This window comes from Frieseomelitta varia, unplaced genomic scaffold, assembly GCF_011392965.1.
Source record: "Frieseomelitta varia isolate USP_RPSP 00005682 unplaced genomic scaffold, Fvar_1.2 scaffold_576, whole genome shotgun sequence".
NCBI lineage: Eukaryota > Metazoa > Arthropoda > Insecta > Hymenoptera > Apidae > Frieseomelitta > Frieseomelitta varia.
Window position 1 is genome coordinate 183,572 of NW_025110341.1, and position 21,520 is coordinate 205,091.

General features: G+C 38.9%; 1 protein-coding gene and 1 long non-coding RNA gene across 4 annotated transcripts in view; one reads left to right on the top strand and one right to left on the bottom strand.

The window, feature by feature from the left end:
* Positions 1 to 10,262, bottom strand: part of LOC122534076 — an 82,659-nt gene extending 72,397 nt beyond the window's left edge. For all 3 annotated transcript variants that reach the window (XM_043664379.1, XM_043664377.1, XM_043664378.1), the window contains exon 1: positions 9,971 to 10,262. The gene's annotated coding sequence lies outside the window, so the exon portion shown is untranslated. The remainder of the gene's footprint in view (positions 1 to 9,970) is intronic.
* Positions 1 to 21,520, top strand: part of LOC122534078 — a 31,595-nt gene that overhangs the window by 3,125 nt on the left and 6,950 nt on the right. Inside the window, exons 2-4 of the long non-coding RNA XR_006307828.1 lie at positions 2,456 to 2,461; positions 6,852 to 6,855; positions 15,080 to 15,094. This is a non-coding gene — a long non-coding RNA (uncharacterized LOC122534078). The remainder of the gene's footprint in view (positions 1 to 2,455; positions 2,462 to 6,851; positions 6,856 to 15,079; positions 15,095 to 21,520) is intronic.

Genomic DNA, 21,520 nt, shown 5'->3' on the forward strand with positions numbered 1-21,520 from the left:
TTTTTGTTGTTATAGTATCACGTTGTGATTATAATATTTTATAGTGAATATAAGAATGCGTGGTTTATTATTTCAGTTTCATTCGAAAGTCTTTCTTCATAAAAATTCGTGAACCGCGGTTGAACCACATAATCTATTAAAAGACTTGCATAATATAAAAGAGAAGAGATATTTAAATACAAGAGTATCTCTTTTATACGCGATATACTATCTCTTGTTTGTTACAATTATACTTGTACGAATTTGTACATGTTATGAATTAATAAATGAATTAAAGGGAAATTTTATTTTACAAAATCGTGGATATGACTAGATTTGATGGTATCAAGAATTCTTCTAGACCATGAGACTATATAGCAACCATATAGGTACATATATACTTGCGTAGATACCCACGTGTGTATCTCTTTGAAAGCTTTTACGTTTATGATCTGATTTGATCTGAATTGAGTTCGAGGAATCCACGAAGTGGTTCTCATTTGAATATAAGATTAACCTCGCTGGGAAGTTGATTTGGAAAAATTTGAATTAAATTTGCGGAGTTTTCGTCTGGTCGATATTACTTACGTAAATGAGCATTATTTTACACTTTCTTCTCCTTTTTTTTTTTTTTTTAGCAAACGTATCTTTCAATCACTCTCATATTCATTTCTCATCAAGAATAATATTTTTACGGTTCCAAAATTTTAAAAAATCTAGTGAAACTTATACCTACGGAAAGAAATCTTTATAATATTCTATACGAAGAGTTAACTTTTCGACGAACGCGTCAAACATTTATAAAAATTTTATATACATCCTGCTCAAAAATTTGAAGCATGTAAAACTTCTAGCAAATGAATATTTTATCTATAACATTATTTCTTTGTAACTTTCTTTTCATTTCAATTAATTATATTTAAAGATCAGAAATATCCTTTTTCACAGAAAAGAAGTTTTTCGTTCAAAACCCAAAGGGTGCTACAAACTTTTACGATGAGCGTTCAGACATTTTCGTAAGCCGTTGTATATATTAGTTAGAATTTATTCGTCATTTCGTTAAACGAAACGCAATGACCATCCGTCGTTTCCCCCTATGGTACAATGTAAGATCATCAGTGTGGTAATTGGTCGGTTAATCGATGCACTAAATTTCTGCTTGCCCGATGCAGTGAACGGATGAAACGGACTACGATATATATGATGCCAATTATACTTGGCAACCGAAGTTAATGCAGGCCGGAGGTGTTAATGGGTTAATACCCGGTGGGGCTACGAAACAGGATGAACAATGTTCGCGTACCCCCGTTAAGTTCACGAAAGTTCACGGAAGTGAAGCTCCCGGCAGTTTCGTGCAAGCTGGTTATTCACGTTCTTCCCTTGTGACAGCCGGGGAACAAAGTGGAGCGCAATAAAAGTTATCCCGAATCTCGATCGATTTTCTTCGCAACTACGGCGGCTGACGCAGCGTTGTAAACACGTGGAACGTCCAACTTGCACTTGGACTTTGATTTACTCGCCCCCCTCTTTGAACGCAACCGTTGTTTTATGACTTTTCGAGAGTCGGTAGTTAACGATTCCATCGGACACGGTTGGACGATAGGCACGCAACAAGAATAATAATCAGGAATGTGTAATTTTCCCGCTGCGGAGGGAAACACCCACCTTTTGACGGGGAAACTACTTTCACGGGGTGGTAATATTCTAATCAGTATTCACGAACGAGTATGCAATAAAAGGCGAACTTCTTCTTTACGAGGGAAAAGAATCAGTCGATCACACCGTCGCATCTTTCTGATTCTAATCAGTGAAGTTTCTTATACCGTCAAAGAACTCTCTCTCTCTCTCTCTTTCTCTCTAAGTTCGATATTAGATTGGTGAATATGAAATGTCCTTCTCTTCACATAAAACTTTTTAATGGTATGTACATATGATTTCAGGAATTTTTCACGCGACGAACTAATTTGTAGGAGTTATCAATTCCAAGAATGGAAAATTCTCGGAACGAAATTGTTACGGATATTTTCTTAATGGTAATTTTGCACGTCGTGAAATTGTCTTCAATCGTGTTTTCTCATGTAATTTTCATCGTACTTTTCTTCGTTTAAGAAAATTGAACGAATATTCTTTGACGAGATCTTAAGTCATTTTAACCTTAGATACACGTGGTTTCTAGCAAATTATCTGGTTCCTTAATCCAATCCGATAAATCCTACACGTTCTTTACCGAGATAAACGTATTTTACTACGAAATACTAGAAAATAATCTCAAAACAAAAAAAGGTGCAACAAATCGAACAAATTTACAATCGAGATGTTTGTTCGTCGAACGAAAGCAAATCCCGATTTCATTTGAATACCAAACGTAGCGATACACGATCGAAACAGAGCCTCTGTAAACTCCGAGATTGCCGCGGATTTTTACACATCTATTATTTGCACGTCGTTTAATTTTCCAGGTGGATACGATGGAAAGAGAAACGTTGTACGAATTACTGTGCCAAGTTACTAGGCCAAGTTTACCGCGGGAAGGTAGCTTGGCTCGATATCGCTTATAGTCCCTGGGAAATGCGGATTTACGTTCGACAGTAGACGTTTCTGGACTAGCAGGTGATTGAGGCCGTGTATCTGGCATTTAGTAAACACTCGATCTCTCTGCATGCTCGGCAACGATATCGGACGTTTCCTGATTCTACTTTCGTAAACGAATGGACGACGGCCATTAACGCCGGCGTATGTGTGTCACACGTGCACCATATGCATAGGAAATGCATACACCAGGCTATGATACATGCACTGCATCAGCGTTTAACGAGCAATTCATGCTCGTGGAAATAGCTTCTCTCTCCCTCTCGTTCTCTCGCGATGATAACGTTCTTTCTAACGTTTTTTTTTTTAATCTTCCGCCTTTTAACCGCTAAACGCTTCCAATTTTGCTCGATGTATGTATGTATGTGCGTGTGAAAAGTAAAATGCGAATTTATTTGGCGAACAAGGAAGTTTCGAATGAAGAGTATGAGGTGTAATGTTCAGAGGTGTATGAACGGCGCGAATGTCAGGGTGGTTGAAATCGGATTGAATGTATTGCAGGTTGAGAATGTTTCGTCTGGTTTTCAAATGGATTTTAGATTAGACGGTGAAGATGGAAAAAATATATGTACAGAACAGTAGTAGAATTTAATTTTCAGTTAGATATTTCAATATATTTATTATAATTTCATTCGATATAACGTTGCAGAGAGTGCATTGCGATTTGCGATGTATTATGTGACATACGTTTATTCAAAGTAATTGTTGAATATATTTATCGTAGTTTGATACCAAAGCCACGTTATAATTCTATCTTGCTGGGGGCAGTGATGAAAATTCTTAATTTCTTGCTCTTTTTCTCAATCTTATCTTCTTTTCTCTCTCATCGCTCCTTTTTAAAGAACAAACACAGACGACAGGTTCTTTTTTTCTATTCCATTTTTTTTTTTCTTTTTTTTGCAAGAGGTTACAAGTGTTACACTGTAACCTGCAGCGTGGGCAAACAGTTGCGTCACGTGCCAACTGAAATGGCAGTGTTGTACAAATACCATGCACGTAGAAAAGTGTTTTTTGACTTTCAATGGAACGTAGTGCGTTTAAACGGAAATCCACGTGTACTCAGAAATGCCATTTCGTGACCTTAGTTATTTGCAGTCTCTGTTTCCACGGTGTATAACTTTTTTCGCTTTGATCTATGCAAGATTTATATATCTTGGTTACGTGTAAAATTCGTACCTACGTTTCCTTCTTTTTTTTTTTTTTTTTCTTTCTTCTCCATTTCACTCGTTGAGGGACAACAAAACGAAGATCGGACGATACCGGTCTGCGATTTTCATGCGGGAAAGATACGATCGATTGTTGCAAACAATACGCGCGCAAATAGTGGCGGGCGTGAATTTGTATGAATTTTTCTGCACGTGCCAGCGCTGCGAGGTATTATATTGATTAGCAGCAGGTGGGCAGCGTTCGTCGAAAAAGAAGTGAGGGAGAGGAGTTCGAAAATAAAAGAGACAAAGACGAAAAATATAAAGTAAAATAAAACAGCAGCAGCTCGTTTCCCAGAAATGAAAATTCCCCGCACGCTTCGGAAAATATCGGCGGCTTTACTTGTCCGTACGTCTATAACGTCGATATTACCAGGATCTTACCGTTTGGGTTATTAAAATTTTCCGCATATTGGCACCCGGCAAGTTCCTGCCGCTTTTATTTAAAAGTTCGACGCGTCCCCGAACCTCCTTCCCGCCTCGAAGGCATTATTCCTGCAAGTTCGCGTTTAAAAGCCGCGAAGAGTGAACCAAATTAAGCGAGAGTGGCTAGTGGCGGCGTTATTACTTTTCCCGCGAGTCGAAATCGAATTATCGAGAATTCGAGTTCGCATTGTACCATTGCAACGAGCGCGTTCTTTTCTTTTTTTCCTTTTCCTTTTCCTTTTTTTTTTTTTTTTGACGAGAGATCGCTAATTTGGTAGGCGAACCACTTCCTTGGCTTCCGCGCTTCCATCTAATTACGAATCTTTTAAGGCTTGGCTGACATTGAATTTGATAACCTACTTTTCCACCCGACGCACTTGTCATAATCTTCTCTTTAAAAAAGAAAAAGTCTCGCCTTTCTACCCAAAACAGAAAACTGACTTCACCTACAAACTACTTCACCACCCACCTGCACTCATTGCAATAACCATCCACTAACAATAACCCACATACTGCACGAATGCCACACCACAGAAATCCAAAGAGAGAAATACGGACAAACGCAACATAAACGTAAATCTGACTTCTCAAAATGACATACAAAGAGTACTAAAATGCCTCAAAAACATAAACTAATGGCAACGTCGGCGCTAATGACCTCGCTGTCGATGTGACATTAAAGAAAAAATAGAAGAAGAAGAAGAAGAAAACTGAAATGCTCCGTTAAACAGTCGCAACGTCGACGAAGCTAACGTTCTCTAAAGCGTATTAATTTTTGATTTACACAACAGTGTATCCTTGAGACGATAATAATGCACGTGGATATTCATGACGGACTAACAGATCAAAGTTCGCGAAGGTTGAATCCGCTTGGATCGCGGGTGAAATCCAGGATTTGAAGTTTTAAGTTCGTCATCGATTCGAGTGTAGGTCACGTATCACGTGGATGCTTCGGGATCGTGATGAAGTTGATCGTGAAACAATTCTTCAAGCACCGCCACTCAGTCCCGACGTCCACACGTCTACGTTGTTTATATGTCAAATGCATTAAAAAAAAATACATACGTGTGTGTGTGTACGTACAGGAAAGAGATGTACAATTAAAACGTAGTGTGGCAGATCGGGAGCTTGTGACGCGCAGCACGTTTTAGGTGTGCAACCTTGTACCAGCTGTACTCACGTATACGAAGTTATACGTGTATGCACGAAACGGGCGCAGCTGGCTTAACAAAGGGTGTACGGATAATATCGTTTGCGCTGCTTTGTACTATGTGTGCTCGACACATTCGTCACAGATATATTTTCGTGCGGGAATCACAACTTTTATGTTCTTTCCGCTCTTTCGTTGTTCTTACTTATTTCTCTCCCTCTCCCTCTCTGTCTCTCTCTCTCTTTTTCTTTCCTTGCTTTCTTTTATCGACGTATCACGCTTCAGGGGAAAAGCGTTTGCCGAAAGCAATCATTCTCTATCGGGGTAACGTTCACCCTTTTCTCTTTCGATGCTCGCAGAGATGTTTGTTAGAAGTACCTTCTAGTCCCTCTGCGAATTCGTCGAATTTCACGATCGGATTTCATTCGTATTTGGATGCTGAACCCTTTAATCGGATTAACGACGGGCCAACATCACCGTGTAAAACGAGCGTGTAGAACTTTTCAGTTTCAGATTCTGGATCTCCTGGTGAACGTCTGGGAAATTTTCTAACGACGAGTTCGCTCGTCATCCAAAAGGGTTAACACCTCCCCGTGACTCGTAATAAAAAATTTATCCCACTCCCGGTGTTGTATTTTATCAATATATCAAAATAAATGACAGCCTGTTTGATTTGTATTCACAACGTAATTCACATCCCGTAGGTCTTCGTCGGTCACATTTTTATCAATCCCGGCAACTGCCAGCGATATTTATATTATACACTCGTTTAAAATCAGATTTTAATCTCCCTGTTTGTATACTCGGATGTATGTTGAACCTGATCAACGGCGCGTGAAAATCGTTGAAACGCGATGTGGAAATATCCTTGAATCCTCTCCTCCATCCCCTTCCACATTCACTTTCGGGTGGCGCGGCGAAACGCACGATTGGTACGCGGAAGCATCGATTGTGTTAATCAAACAATTAGAGACGACGGCCGGGCGAAGGGAAAATTCGCATGGAGCGTAGGACGAAGGCCGGGTTGTGTTTTTTTTCGTCGATATTTCGCAATTTCCAGGACGGCACGAGGCGCGGCCTTGCATTTCTCTTCTTTTGTGAATTGCTCGTGCACGTGAACCAGCTGCGCGAGACGTCATACGCTGATCTCTCTCTCTCTCTCTTTCTCTCCCATCGGGAGGGACGAGGCGGATTTTCTTCTTTTTAAAATCATTTAGGTCGTGGCTCGACAGCGACGTACTCGTGCTGACGAGATATCGAGTTCAAACGACCCTTGAGCCTCAAACGTTCAGCCGATCCATCTGACGAGTGTACACGGGGCAGACAGGCGAAAACAAAAAGTGGTTTTCAAATCACGAATCGGCTTTATGCCACGCCCGATCGGGCTTGAAATTTAATCGGCGCACTAGAAATACCGCGCGGCGTTCATCACCCCGTCGTCTATGTTCGCCGGTTGTTTTGCATTTAAATCGAGCTTTAATTCGAACAAACGTTATTACGAGCTGCGTACGGCTAATGCCGTGTCCGGATGCGACGTGTTACTCGTCGATGACTGGCCCAGACGACTTGTAATCACGCGAGTCTCGTATGTTGTCGATGGTGATTGAACTCTTTGTAACTGGAATCAATTTTGCTAGTTTGCAACAGGAGGAAATCGTGAACTTTGTTAACTTTGTTAAATATTCAGCTATTTACTTTCATTTATTTTCTCTTTGGAATAGTTGTTAAATCTACAATTTAAAATCTGAGAATTAATAATTGGCGGATAGCGGACGAGAGAATTTTAAGGATTTCGAGGATCTACAACATGCACGTAATATACGAAAATATGTGAAATATCCAAAGCAGAGCGTTTGTTATAATTTTTAACAAGTTCCAGACGAAACAAACTTTCATTCAGGACCGATCTCTTTAATTTATAAAAATATAACATTACAAACACTCGCAGTTCAATAATCACATAGCGTTCCACGTGTTACAGAGGATTAAGAGTAGAGAGAATTTTGAGAACGTTTCTTTTGCACATGCACGTGTTTGTTTCGTAGAATTGGTGTAGAGAATAATGTTTTCTAAATCGCGGTTCCATCGTTTCAGATTTACGTTTCACTTTAACGCTTTAAAAAGGAAAGAGGAAATTTTGGAAACGTATGTGAGATATACGTATGCACGTTCTATATGACGCTCCTTAAGTCGCAATTGTGTCGCTTTAAGTAATGGCCGCTGGCCGAAGAGACAAGGGATAATTTTAAATAGTAGGTCAGTTTTATACTACGTGGTGGTACGAGAGCGATTAATTCCAAGAATTGCGATTGCAACAAAATATTGCAACACGATTGAAATTCGTACGTGAAAAAAAATGATTGGCTCAAAGAAATATTCAGCCGCGTGTATGTATATTTGCGTAAGAGTTGAGTAAATATTTGCTTGGAAATTTTATGTTTTAATAAATTTCGTGCACACGCACTCTGTAGATTTGTTTATTCAAGTTTCGTCAAAACCGCGCTTGCGGCATGCATTTTCTTTATTCAATGGATGCTTTGACTTTCTGACGAAACGAATGGCAAAAGAGGTGTAAACAGCGAATTCCAACGCTTTCGCTCGCACCAGCGTGTTTCGACGAGTAAAATATGCCTCGCGAGCAGAATGTTCGGGATCAATCCTCGAAACGAACGCTCCGAATTTAATTTGAAGGTGAAGTATACCCTTCGCTTCGTCGTCATTGGAAAAGAAAGGAAAAAAGGAGAAAGAAAGAAAGAAAGAAAGAGACAAAGCGTGATATACATGTCTGCTTTAAAACCAGAAATTCACGCGTCCGCTCCTACTTTTTTCCCCCTTAAATATCGATCCTATTCGCTCTGACTGGGCCGTAAACTCCGCTATTCCGCAAGACGTGTGCTTACCTTTCGGATCTCGGTTACCAAGTTCATTGATCGAGATAGAAGAGATTTTGAACGGTGCCAAGATGGAAATGAAACTACCAAGATGGAAGAAATCTGGGAAAAGGGTTGATTAAGAACGCGGCCTACCGAACGAAGAGTAAATTCTATTCAATATGCCTGCCCCTTCTTTCACTTGGTTTTACTCAGTTACGTATAAATTTCGATTCTAAACTTTATTATTTGCTGATTGTTATTTTCGTACGATCATTGTAAAATCTTCATTCTTTTTATTTATCACTCGTTCTTGAGGGAAATCATTGCGCGAATTAATTAATCACGCGAATTTTATGTATACTTTGGCACGTTTCATTAAGTTGAAATAATTGTCACATGGTGGAACAATTATGTCAGTGACTTTTTTTTGTGCAACGTCAACTTTTCATTTGCATATACAGCAACGTTCATAATGTAGAGAAAGCACTTGAAGTGCGGGAAAAATCTTCCGTCTCGAAGCGTATCGTTATCTTCAAGTACCGAACGAATACATACGTTAACCTTATTAATGTTTACCTTGAACTTCACTTTTAGGAATCGTTACGTTCACAACGGCCTTCATGCGCCTGGGAGGCAGTTATACTCGATTCTCGCATGACAGGGTACAATTTTTTTTCTTGGAAATTCCTCTAACTTTCATCTAAATTTAGAGTCTCTCGTGCAGTTCTCGTCATTTGAACTGCATCTCCGCGTATCTACGAAAATTCAGAGACGCTCAACGTCTTTCGCCGAGTTTTCGAGACGCGCGAACATCTGTTAGACATCCGCGCGTCTTCATCGTCGAAAAGGAATAAAGAAGAAGAAGAAAAAAAAAAAAAGAAAGTACTCTGTGCGCGCAACGATAGGTCGGGAAAATTCACTCGAACAAGCAACGCGAACGAAGTTTTCAATATAAAAAAGGGAACTTGCACTGAAAGTTGCAACAACGACGTGTAACTTTGTCCGTGGAATATTCATACGAGTGTGAGTATCGTGTTAAAGAAAGCAGAAAAAAAAAAGGGGAGAAAAACTTGATCACTCGATAGAAGTAGTGACCCGAGCGGAGAGTCATCCCGAAGTGTCGTCCCACTGGCGAGAAAGAAGAAGACGAAGAAAAAAAAAAAAAACGAGAGAGGAACAGCAACCCTCATCGGGGGCACTCTTACCGACCGACTCGCGCACGAAAAGAAGAATATTCGCCACGAGGTCACGTTGCACTCCCTCCCCCTCTTTCCGCCCGCTGCCGTTACAATGTATGCGCATTTACGTATGTGCGCGTGTCGTCGCGTTCTGTAATCACCCCATTTCACGGTTAATCAGCCGAGAGGCCGGAAGATAGGGAAGGTCAGAGAGAAGGGAGGGAGGTAAAAAAGAGGAGGCAAGGTAGCTAGTGTAGACAGAGGGTTGAACGGGTTGAGCAACGAGTAAAACGAGAGGGACGAGGATGCAGAGAAAGAGAGAAAAAATTGTTACAGAAAGACACACAGAAGGAGGCCATCGATACCAAAAGAGAAAGCGGGGAAGAGCAACGTGAACAAGAAATAACGAGAGAGAGAGAGAGAAAGAGAGAGATGCGGGAAGAAGGATTCGTGCTAGTTAACAGATCATGTATTACATACATGCAGAGAGAGACAGGCAGAGAGAGAGAGAGAGAGAGAGAGGGGGAGAGAAAGAGCATATCACAGTTAAGTGTTCGATATATACCACACCTGATCAATTAAGCTGCTAATCACGCCGAAATCACTGGTTAGGCTGCCGGCACTCAACCACCCCTTTTCAACGACGATTATCTCGTGTATCGTTCGATCGGGCCACGGTTCTCTCTCCTGAACAACGTTGGCAACATTTCTCACCACGTTTTCGTTTCACACGGTGTGCTGTTCTTGGTGGTTTACGCGACCGAATGATAAACAGGTGGAGCCTGTCCCGAGGGAACAGTCTGCCGGGATGTTGTGACCAGCGTGGTCGCAACGAGCCTTCGACCCTAGCGAGTCTCGCTCCTCGCACGACTGACTGAAGCCTAGAATCGAGGCTTGCAACCAACCCCCCTCCCCCCTCCCCCTCCCAACCCCTCGAACCTCTCACCCCCTTTTCGACGTTGGGGAGGCCACGCAAGTGGCGCCACGAGCTTGCAAAAGCTCGATTCACCCCTCGCTGCCCACCCACTCTGCATCCCACCATCGAACGCTGCTCTTATCTACGGGGTGGCGCGCGCGGTTAAGCTCCGGCATCCCCGGCGGATGGTTCCTCGTGCTAGCCCAGCACAATTCAAATTCGTCGGCCCGATCACGCCGTCTCGTTCCTCCGTTCGCTGGTATCTTCATTTCTCTCAACCGGCAAGAAATATTTTTTTTCCCTCTCTGCTTCCATTCCGTGTCTTTTTTCCTTCTCCTTTCGATGGATGTTTCTCTATCCTGTTGTCGTTGTGATTAATTTTTAAAAAAAATTGCTCGCAGTTCTCTCAAGGATGGCACATATTTTTCTTTTTCTTTTTAAATCCAGCAGGGAATCTACCAAGTGGCATACGTTCGTATCAATCGAGCTTATATGAATCAAATATTTCCTCTCCTCTCGAATCTCCACGAGTTCGATCGAGAACGTCAGTTTTAATCATCTAATTGATCGATCGTTCTCGCATTTGGCTCACGCGGGTTCGTTTAGATCGTCTTGCATCGTGATTTCACGTTCCACGCGTCCCGTCGATAAGATGTCAAATTGATTCGAGCAGATCTACTACGGCTGTTGTTTAGCGGACGCTTGACACGAGTATCGGCCGATGATTGTTCGAGAATTGTTCTGCAATTAGCAGTTCGAGAGATACTTGGTATCACGCTACTCGATCTCTATCGCACGTTGCACGGCAATTTCCCTTACGTTTTGCACCAGGGAACTCGCTCGGTTGTAATATAAACGATCAATGAGAGAAAACGTACCGTGAGTTTATGTACGAGCGTACCGCACTTTATTATTCTAATTAGGCCGAATAAATCTCGCGTAATCAAATTGCGCGCAGTGTACAATTTCCTATCCGTCCCTACTTTTCACCGTCGTTTTCATTCATCCACCTCCTTCGACGTGTTCCTTTCTCTCGGCTCTTTCTTCCAGGAGCAACCACCTGTAACCCCCCCGGAGACAGGCGTTTCAAAGTGCACGCCTTCTCTTTCTATCTTCCTCCCCCCCCCCCCCTTCAGAGTTAGCCTTGGCGGCCTTTTTCACTCTTCATCTGATCGACTGGATCGCCAATCAGACGATCCATCAAAAGACGACGCAGCCACGCTGTCGTGTTTCGTTCCTCTCGTTCATTTCTGACTATCGACAGCACTGTTGCAATTTATCGACTTTCTTCTTAATAGATTTCCATAATTCTCGACGTAAGAGAATCGACGGGGAGAGAATAATTAGAAGTGAACGAGGAACAAGTAATTTAGGCATTTAAGATTTTCATTCAAATTCACATTTTCGTGAGCGCAATTAGAAAAAAATGAGTAGAAATAAGTAGAAATCCGTTCCATCTATTACGTTCCATCTAGTACAATAAGTAGTATACTCTGGCATGTATTGTGTGTATTCTGTGTATTATTTTCGAATTTAATTAATTTAAAAGAAAAGAAAAATACGTGGTCCAATTTTGCAATGAAAAATTTTCCAGGGAAATCAGGTAACTACATTTTTTTCAAAAAGGGGATAAAAGTATGAAACATAACTGTATTTATTTAGAAGATTTTGGTATAAATTTCTAAGTTTATCATCCTTTCAGAGTGATAAGTAGAAGTGTACCGTATCTTTTCCATTCGTTATCTACTTTTTTCTTCGAAAATCTCACCATATGTCCGATATATAATTTCTATATCACTGTAAGTGTAGGTTCATTCATCTCATTTGTATCGCTCTTTCTCCAAGTCTCTCAAATATAAAAAAATACTAGATGTTCGAAAGGACTTCGAAAGGAGCACGAAATAGAAATTACTTTCGACGAATCGATTTTCGCTGGTATCCTTGAAAGTTTTTCATTTAAATCTTGTAATTTCTTTTCCATTTATTTTGACGGACCCTCCGTGGATGGAATAGATCAATCTCGCGTGGCAATCCATCAAAAGAGCTTGCTTTGGGTTTCAGTGTGTTTTCGGTACGTTTATTTGTTACCATGTACCTCATTTCTTTGACATGTTTTCTCTGACGAAGGAATGAGTATCACGTTCTTCTTTTTTTTTTTTTCTTTTATGGTATTCATGGTTTAATAAAACTCGAAGGTTTAAATAAATTTTATCCGTCGACGTTCACGTGGAGAGATATTTTATTTCGTTTCTTTCTGGAAGTTCGCGCACTTGCAAACCGTTGAAGTTCCTTTATTTGGCTACAAAGTTGCCCAACGTTATTACTTTGCAAATAAATCAAGAACGTTTATTTCTGTGCACGTGTATCTTTGAAGAATTGAAATTTCTAAAAACAGAATGCATCTCTTTCACTTTGTGAATCACGTTTTTCTTTTTGTATATATGTGTGTGTGTGTGTGTGTTTCTTTTGTTTCAAATTTTGACTCAATTGTGTTACACGTGTTTTACTTTATCCGATCACATGAGACGCGTTCTTCTTGTTCAACTTCAACCTTTGATTGACATGGCTATTACTCGTGTGGAAATTTAAAAAAATATGTCTGAATATCGTGTGGATACTCTCGATGAACAAAGACTACGACATTCCCTCAGTTTGAATTTGATCCCGGTTTACGATACGCGGTTAAATCGAAAGAGAAATCCGATAAAAGTCGCAATAAAAAGTGCTTCATTCAGCACGCATATCGAAATTGAAATACTCCGGACATGGTGCATCGTCGCGTTAGTTGTGCGAATTTACGCATCTTCCTTCAAGCGTTTTCCAATGTTTTATCGGACAATCAAACCGTGTGACAAAAAGTCACTTCATTTAAACAGTATGCTAGAAGTAGCAAATGTAACAAAAAAGTATAATCTACGCTGTTCAACAAATTAGCATTCGTATTTGTGTAGTTTAAGATCAATGAAATTGTGGGAATTTTGCGTTTAAAAAAAAATGTATGAAATTGTTATTTTTTATATCTATATTTCTTTGATATAAAACGTTTGGATTGTTGAGAAATATGTGTCGAGTGTAAGACGTTCCTTTGGTATATTTCAGGGATGTGGGAATCGATCACGCGAACAATATAAAACGATTTTGCTTGAAATGAGAATATTTTGGAAAAATTTGGTCATCTTTTGCTCGACTGACAGTAGTTGTCGATGGTGTTTGTTGGCATAAGATGAATGGACACCTTTCGCCAGTCATCACTGGTTTCTCTTTATATACATACATTGTCACAACCTACTTCCTTTTTTCTTGTTAACTCTTACTTTAAAATCGATCAATCTAAATTAAATTGTGTTTAATTTGTAAATTGTTTCGAGGAATTGTTTATAGTCTCCAAGTATTTAAATAAAGTGTGAACATTTTTGTATTTCACAGGTGAACGTCTAAATAATCAATATTGCAAGGAAAAATAATATTCATATCACAAACAAGGTACGATTATCGTTTGTGATTGTGTTTTTACTTAAATTATTGAATTTTTTCTTAAAAGCTGTATAACCAATTGTACGTAAGGTAGAACTCTTTTGATAATGTTACCCTTATCAATATGTGATAAGATAGAATTTAAGCAACAGATAAGGTAGAATAGACCTAGCACCTTATGGGTTTTCGCGGCCGGGGATCTGACTTACCGACATTAATGAACTTATATATTGGATTAGTATTATAATTTAAATAAAAAGATGAAATAAAAAGATCTGCAATGAAGACATATTACATACACAAAAAAATATTAGATTACTGTCAGGATGTTATCTGATAATTATATTTTGTTAATTGAATTAAATTCTTGCACCTTTACTCAAAATTATGAAAATAGAAAGCAAGAAACTCTAGTGATTGGATTTAAATTAGACTCAATAAGTCAAAAGTTGAAAATTTATCTTTGATACAAAGATGACAGAAGATTTATTTTTTAACTTTTATTTGCTCGTTACGTAACAAAGAATAGAAAGAATTACGTTAAATATACAATAATTATTATCATTATTTTAATGTCTGGATGCATAATAAATAGTTATTTAGCAAAAAAATTATGCAAGTTCTTAAATAATAGAACAAAACTTTTAGTATAATATGTTTAAATATTTATATGCTATCATTTCTTTAATTGTTGAATATTACATGTAACGACTATTTGGTTAACTCTTACCTTGAGTTGAAGCCGTTCCATCTGCACGTTCCATCTTAAAAATACACAACACAAGCACAAATCCAATAACTATTGATTTAAATGTTTATCTGAATGATACAGAAGAATTTCTGAATGATACTTTTATCTGAGTGATTTTTCTGACGCGATGTGTTTCCTTCTGCCATTATTCCTATTTTAAAATCGATTGTGAGAAATATCAATTCGAAAACCGCATATTGCGTATTTCACCGTTGGGGCGCTGTAATCGCACGTTTAACACGAAATGTTGAACTACGGGAATACGAAATAAAAAACTCTGGCCTAAATCAAATACAAAATTCATGAGAAATTCTTAAAATGAAATGGCTGGCCGGCTAATGGTAATTAATGACATATAAATCAAATTAAATAAAAATATAATAAATATTTTATTATATTCGGGCTTATTATTATCCTAGTAGTAAGATCTGTAATACTGAACTAGAAAACGCGATGACTGACTTGGAAGCATGTAAGGATGCTGAGATTGTAAAGTTGCAGCAGCCTTATGAATTGTATAAGAATACAGTCACGAAAGAAATGCTTGAAAAAAGTTTATTGAACACTTAAAAATATGCAATAAAGAGCACAAAGAAAAAGAAAAAATATTACAGCTTTGTGCTTGAGAAACAAAAACATAGAATGAAAGGTTAAAACATATTCTAAGAGAGAAAGAGCGTGAAATTGAAGAATTTAAGAAGAATAGAGACGAGATGGTGGCAAAATATGAAAGCTTAGTACGAGATCTGGTGGCGTGATCGCTGTTGTACTCTAAACAAACAAACAATACACAAAATACAGTAGATACATTCAATAGATTAGATTAGATTATAAAAAAATTTTAAAAACTTACCTCAAGTGTAATAGATACCTTAATTTGTTCCTCCTTAGTAGACAATTGAGATTTTAACTTTTCTATATAATGTTTTGTAGCTTCATCAGAACAGATATCTTTTTTGAGCCGCATTTAATAAATTATTCATATTTTTCAGATCTTCTTTTGTCAAACCAAGTTCAAAAGTTAGTTTATTTTTTTCGACCATTAAGTTCTGATTTGTTCCCTTAAATTCCTTTATGCTACTTTTAAGAAGATAATCTTATTCTATCAAATTAAAGGGCACTCCAAGCCCAAGCTACTGCAGACAAAACTAATCATCCTGACTAATTAAAAAAAAAAGGCAGTTAATGTTTTTTCGTAACACGTAATGCACCCAAAAGTTTCGTAGCAACCCATCGACATACAACAATCTACATTCCCCAGTCATCCAATACAAGTTTGTCAGATTATCAACATCGTACAATCAAATCGCACATCTGACGATAGTATTAGATATCATACCAATCCAACTCCAAAACAACTCTCTAGACTACGAACGACTAGCCTAGTCACAAGATAAGGAATTAAAGCTACTCATCACCGCGTCTGGTTCGTTGCAATTAAAGAAGATCAAACCCGTAGGCAGCGACACCGTCGTGTACTGCGATATATCGACCGTTTGTAACACCTGCATACCACAGACAAAGTTTATATCAGTACATGGCATAGCGCATCCTGGAGTAAATTGGACAACAGTCAGGCTAGTTAAGCAACGTTTCGTCTGGCTGTCGATCAACCGCGGTTGTCGAAAATGGGCACAAAGCTGTGTACAGTGTCAGAGAGCAAATGTAAGCAGGCACGTAATAAGTCCTACCGCGAACTTTTTGCCGCCGTCCACTAGATTCGAGCATGTGCATATCGATCTAGTGGGTTCGCTATCGAGTTCAGAAGGGAAAAGATATTGCCTGACTTGCGTAGACAGGTACACGCGTTGACCCAAACCTTTCACGGTCGCGAAAATTTTCATTGATGGATGGATATCTCGATTCGGCACGTTTGCGCGCGTCACGACCGACCAGCGGATCAAATCAGCGTAATGCTCGGGACACATTTACGCACAACGCGAACGGTATGGTGGAACAGTTCCACCGTCAATTAAAGGTCGCGTTTAAGTGTCACGTCAACGATCGTTGGACTGAAATCTTCCCAACGGTCCTCCTTGGCATAAGAGCAGTACATCGCGAAGATCTGCAAGCAACCTTCGCGGAATTAATAATACGGTCAAACGATACGTTTACCCGCCGAATTTTACGCGGAGAGTAAAACGAATAATGGGAACAACATGAAACAGGCGTGAATGCATATGGTGAAGCAGCTACGAGACGTGTTTAACAAAGTCCGACCTACATGAGACGCGGCATTCAAAGATTTAAACACGGCGATGGACACGTGATATTAATTTGAAATATAACGTTTCATTATGTATATACAACATATATTGTAACAATTATACAAATATATATTGTGACTGCACTATTGAATTGTAAAGGCCAAGTTCAGTTATCAGGGTGTAGAGACCAGACGTTTTAGTAATGTTTAGTAATAGTAGTGGAAGTTTTAGTAATTCGGGCACATAGCATTTCCGCGAAGCGTCGTAAACTCTAGGATTCCTAAGGGCCCACCCAGACCTACGACTGGAAAACACTTACAGAAAGTAAGTGAGGTCCAGAGGAATCCCTGCTACAACGCCATAAATCAAGGAAATCGGTCCCGGCGAAGCTGCAGTCCCACTCATGGAGAAAGCGCGTTACGAAGGCAAGGAGTAGTAGGCGGCACAATTTCGTGACAACCTAATTGGGATAAGAAAGGTACTCACATTTTCTGTAGGACAGTAAGTAGCATCGCTTGCTATGTGCTCGTTACGATGGATACGAGCGAAATTGCTGGAAGGGGACACCGTGCGCGTCGCGTCTTTGTCCCAGTATTGCAAAGCCCATACAGAAAACACGTGCGAACTATACATTATTACTTTGTTAATTACATTGTAGGTTATATTGAATATGATAAACTACTTATTAAAGAGTTTATTTGATGAATTCCACGGTAACCCAATTCACCACAATCTGATAGCAGACGGTGATTGTTCACCTTATTTTCGTTATCGCGGGAAAGGGAGACGGAAAATCCGTCCTGCCTCATGTATACATATATTGTAAGCACGGCTAACAGCCATTTCAGTAAAGTTTCTTTAGATAAAGAGCATTTTGTATTTCTCAGAGAAATGGGCCATCAAATAACATTGAAGTTTCCACATCGGGAGGCGTTCGCCTGCCCGCTGTGCGCGGAAACCTGCGCTCGGCGAGGGAAAAGGTGGTGTATCAGAGATCATCTGATCTCACCAAACACATTTATTAGAAGATGCGATGAACAATTTTGAAAAAGAATTACCATCAGTAAGATAACAGAATAATATCAGATGGCAGATAAATTCATATATTCATACAAGGGTATACTTCCTTCCGTACAATAATTATTTGGAAGAAAATTTTAGCGCTCGGATGCTATGCTGGAAAAGCTGCAAGAACTTTGTAATTTAAGCAACCAATTATTCGTGAGAGGAATGCATTATAAAGAACGACATCCAAGAACTCAAAATTCGCTGGAAAGAATACGAAGCAGAAGTACGGAAAGAAAAAAGAGAAAACAAATTACTGGGAAATGAAAATGAAAAGTTAGTCGAGAAGTTCCGCAGAAAGTGCACAATAGTGATCATCAGAAACCTGTTCCTTCTAGGACTCTGAAAAGTGATCAGCGCATAGGAAAGCAATCAGTGGATATCTTAGAACAGATATTGCTATAGGATGGCCTAGTGTGGGATGGGCAAGTTCTGGGAAAGAGCCCAGAACTCTTTGTTGCAGCGAAGGTATGACGATAATGCGTTTCGTCCTGTTTACTATGCTGGTGGTATAGATGGTAGATAATTTGACAAACACGTTACGTTCAAATTCAGCGTATTTTCGCTTACACTATTGATCCTACAAAATGTTGAGGAAAAAATGTAAAATTACCACCAATAAATATAAAAAAGATTGAAATTTTAATCACTCTTGATTTATTAATAATCCGGAAAATAAAGGAAATCAATGAATAAATTTTCCAATCATTGAAAATACAGTTCCAAATCATAATGAATGTGACCAACTACATGATATGAATCATATAAAATATAGCATCACAATAGCATTTCCGTGAAGCGTAGTAAACTCTAGGTTTCCTAACGGCCCACTCAGACCTACGTCTGGAAAACACTTGGAGAAAGTAACTGAGGTCCAGAGGAAAACCTGCTACAACGCCATAAATCAGGGAAATCGGTTCCGGCGAAGTTGCAGTCCCCCTAGCCTTCAACGTGCGATGCGAAGGAAAGGAGTAGTAGACGGCACAATTTCGCGACAACCTTATTGGGATAAGAAAGGTACTTACGTTTTCTGTAGCATAGTAAGTAGCATCGCTTGCTATGTGCTCGTTACGATGGATACGAGCGAAATTGCTGGAAGGGGACCACCGTGCGCGTCGCGTCTTTGTCCCAGTATTGCGAAGCCCATAGAGAAAACACGTGCGAACTATACATTATTACTTTGTTAATTACATTGTAGGTTATATTGAATATGATAAATTACTTATTAAAGAGTTTATTTGATGAATTCCACGGTAACCCAATTCACCACAATCTGATAGCAGACGGTGATTGTTCACCTTATTTTCGTTATCGCGGGAAAGGGAGACGGAAAATCCGTCCTGCCTCATGTATACATATATTGTANAGCGAAGGTATGACGATAATGCGTTTCGTCCTGTTTACTATGCTGGTGGTGTAGATGGTAGATAATTTGACAAACACGTTACGTTCGAATTCAGCGTATTTTCGCTTACACTATTGATCCTACAAAATGTTGAGGAAAAAATGTAAAATTACCACCAATAAATATAAAAAAGATTGAAATTTTAATCACTCTTGATTTATTAATAATCCGGAAAATAAAGGAAATCAATGAATAAATTTTCCAATCATTGAAAATACAGTTCCAAATCATAATGAATGTGACCAACTACATGATATGAATCATATAAAATGTAGCATCACAATAGCATTTCCGTGAAGCGTAGTAAACTCTAGGTCTCCTAAGGGCCCATCCAGACCTACGTCTGAAAAACACTTAGAGAAAGTAAGTGAGGTCCAGAGGAAAACCTGCTACAACGCCATAAATCAGGGAAATCGGTTCCGGCGAAGTTGCAGTCCCCCTAGCCTTGAACGTGCGATGCGAAGGAAAGGAGTAGTAGACGGCACAACCTAACTGAAATAAGAAAGGTACCTACGTTTTCTGTAGGATAGTAAGTAGCACCGGTTGCTATGTGCTCGTTACGATGAATACGAGCGAAACTGCTGGAAGGGCGCGTCGCACCTTTGTCTCACTTAATAGTATTACATGATAGTATAGCAAAGCCCATAGAAAGAACACGTGTGAATTATACATTATTACTTTGTTAATTACATTTGTAGGTTATATTGAACATGATAAACTACTTATTAAAGAGTTTATTTGATGAATTCCACGGTAACCCAAATTCACCACAATCTGGTAGCAGACAGTGGTTGTTCATCTCATTTTCGTTATCGCGTGGAAGATCCATCCTCACTTACGTATATATTGCAGTCAAGCCTGGCCAACAGCCATTTCAGTTTACAAGTGTCGAATATAAAATTTTATTAACGATGGCGGAACAAATCATTTTTATGTTCCCACAATAGGCCATTCGTGTGCCATTTTTGTGAAAAATTAGCGAACCGGCTGATATACAACAGATCTTCTGATCTAGCAAAGCATGTAAAAAATCACCACCCTTCCCATCATATAAAATGGGTTTGTTGTGTTTGCGGGTTTAATGGACGTAGAAGGTATTCAATAAAAAGTGTGAGGAGGCATTATGCCACACACAAGTGTGAGCGGGACCACGGTGGCGGGACCAGCAGCCGTTGCGACATCGACGGCTTCAGTCGCAGGAAGGAGCCTCCCGTCATCATTGGTAAGACATCCGGCCACAAACAGTTGCACGTGTACCCGCATACACACTAGCGATTGTTAATTGTAATAATTTTTTATACAAATGTAATGAAAAAAGTTATATTACTTTTACAGAAATCCAACGCGATGCCATCAAGTGGTGATAGTCGTATTTCGGTAAGTATGTGTACATAATATCACTACCCTTTCCATAAATTTAATTTGTTTGTTATTTTCTCGTAATAGTAAAGTAGAAAACGCGATGAATGAGCTGGAAGCGGCATTTTTGTCAACAAGAGAACAGATCAATATCGGATGGCAGGTACTTAATTGTATTCATATAAACATATAGGTATGCTTCTTTCAGTAAAATTTAATAATTAATTTGAATAAAATTCTAGCGTAAAATTCTAAGGATGCAAAGCTGGAAAAGCTAAAAAAGCTTTAGGCTTTAAACAAGCACTTATTCCTGGAAAGAAAGCTAGTTTAGTAGTCAAAAGAGTTAAAAAATCGCATTAAAGAGCATGAACAAGGAAAACAGGGAAAAAAAAACAGAGAACTAAAGTTCAAAGACTGTGAATGAAAATTTAAAAAACAGTTTTAATTGAGGAAAACCGTAAATTTGAAAGATTTGAAAACTTCCTAAACCAAAGTATGGCAAAACTTGAAAGCTTACAATTGAGAGAGTGTACAAGAAGAGTTGGAGAAGCAAAAGGTATTTCTATTATAGAGTTTAATGTAATACAACGGAATTAACAACGAAAGTAACAAATAGATTATATTATTTTTACAGAAATCGAACGCGCTGCAAGCAAGTAGTGATAGTCGTATTTCGGTAAGTATGTGTACATAATATCACTACCCTTTCCATAAATTTAATTTGTTTGTTATTTTAGATTAAGAAAAAACTAGAAAATTTAATGATCGAACTGGAAAATGAATTAGCCAGTATAAGCAAACAATACAATTTTTAATAATTATTTTGAATGAAATTGTAGCGTAAGGATGCTGACATTGCAAAATTACAGGAGCATTGTGAATTAAATAAGAATTTATTCATGGAAGAAATGATGTCGCAATAAACTCTTCGAATAAGAGGTCG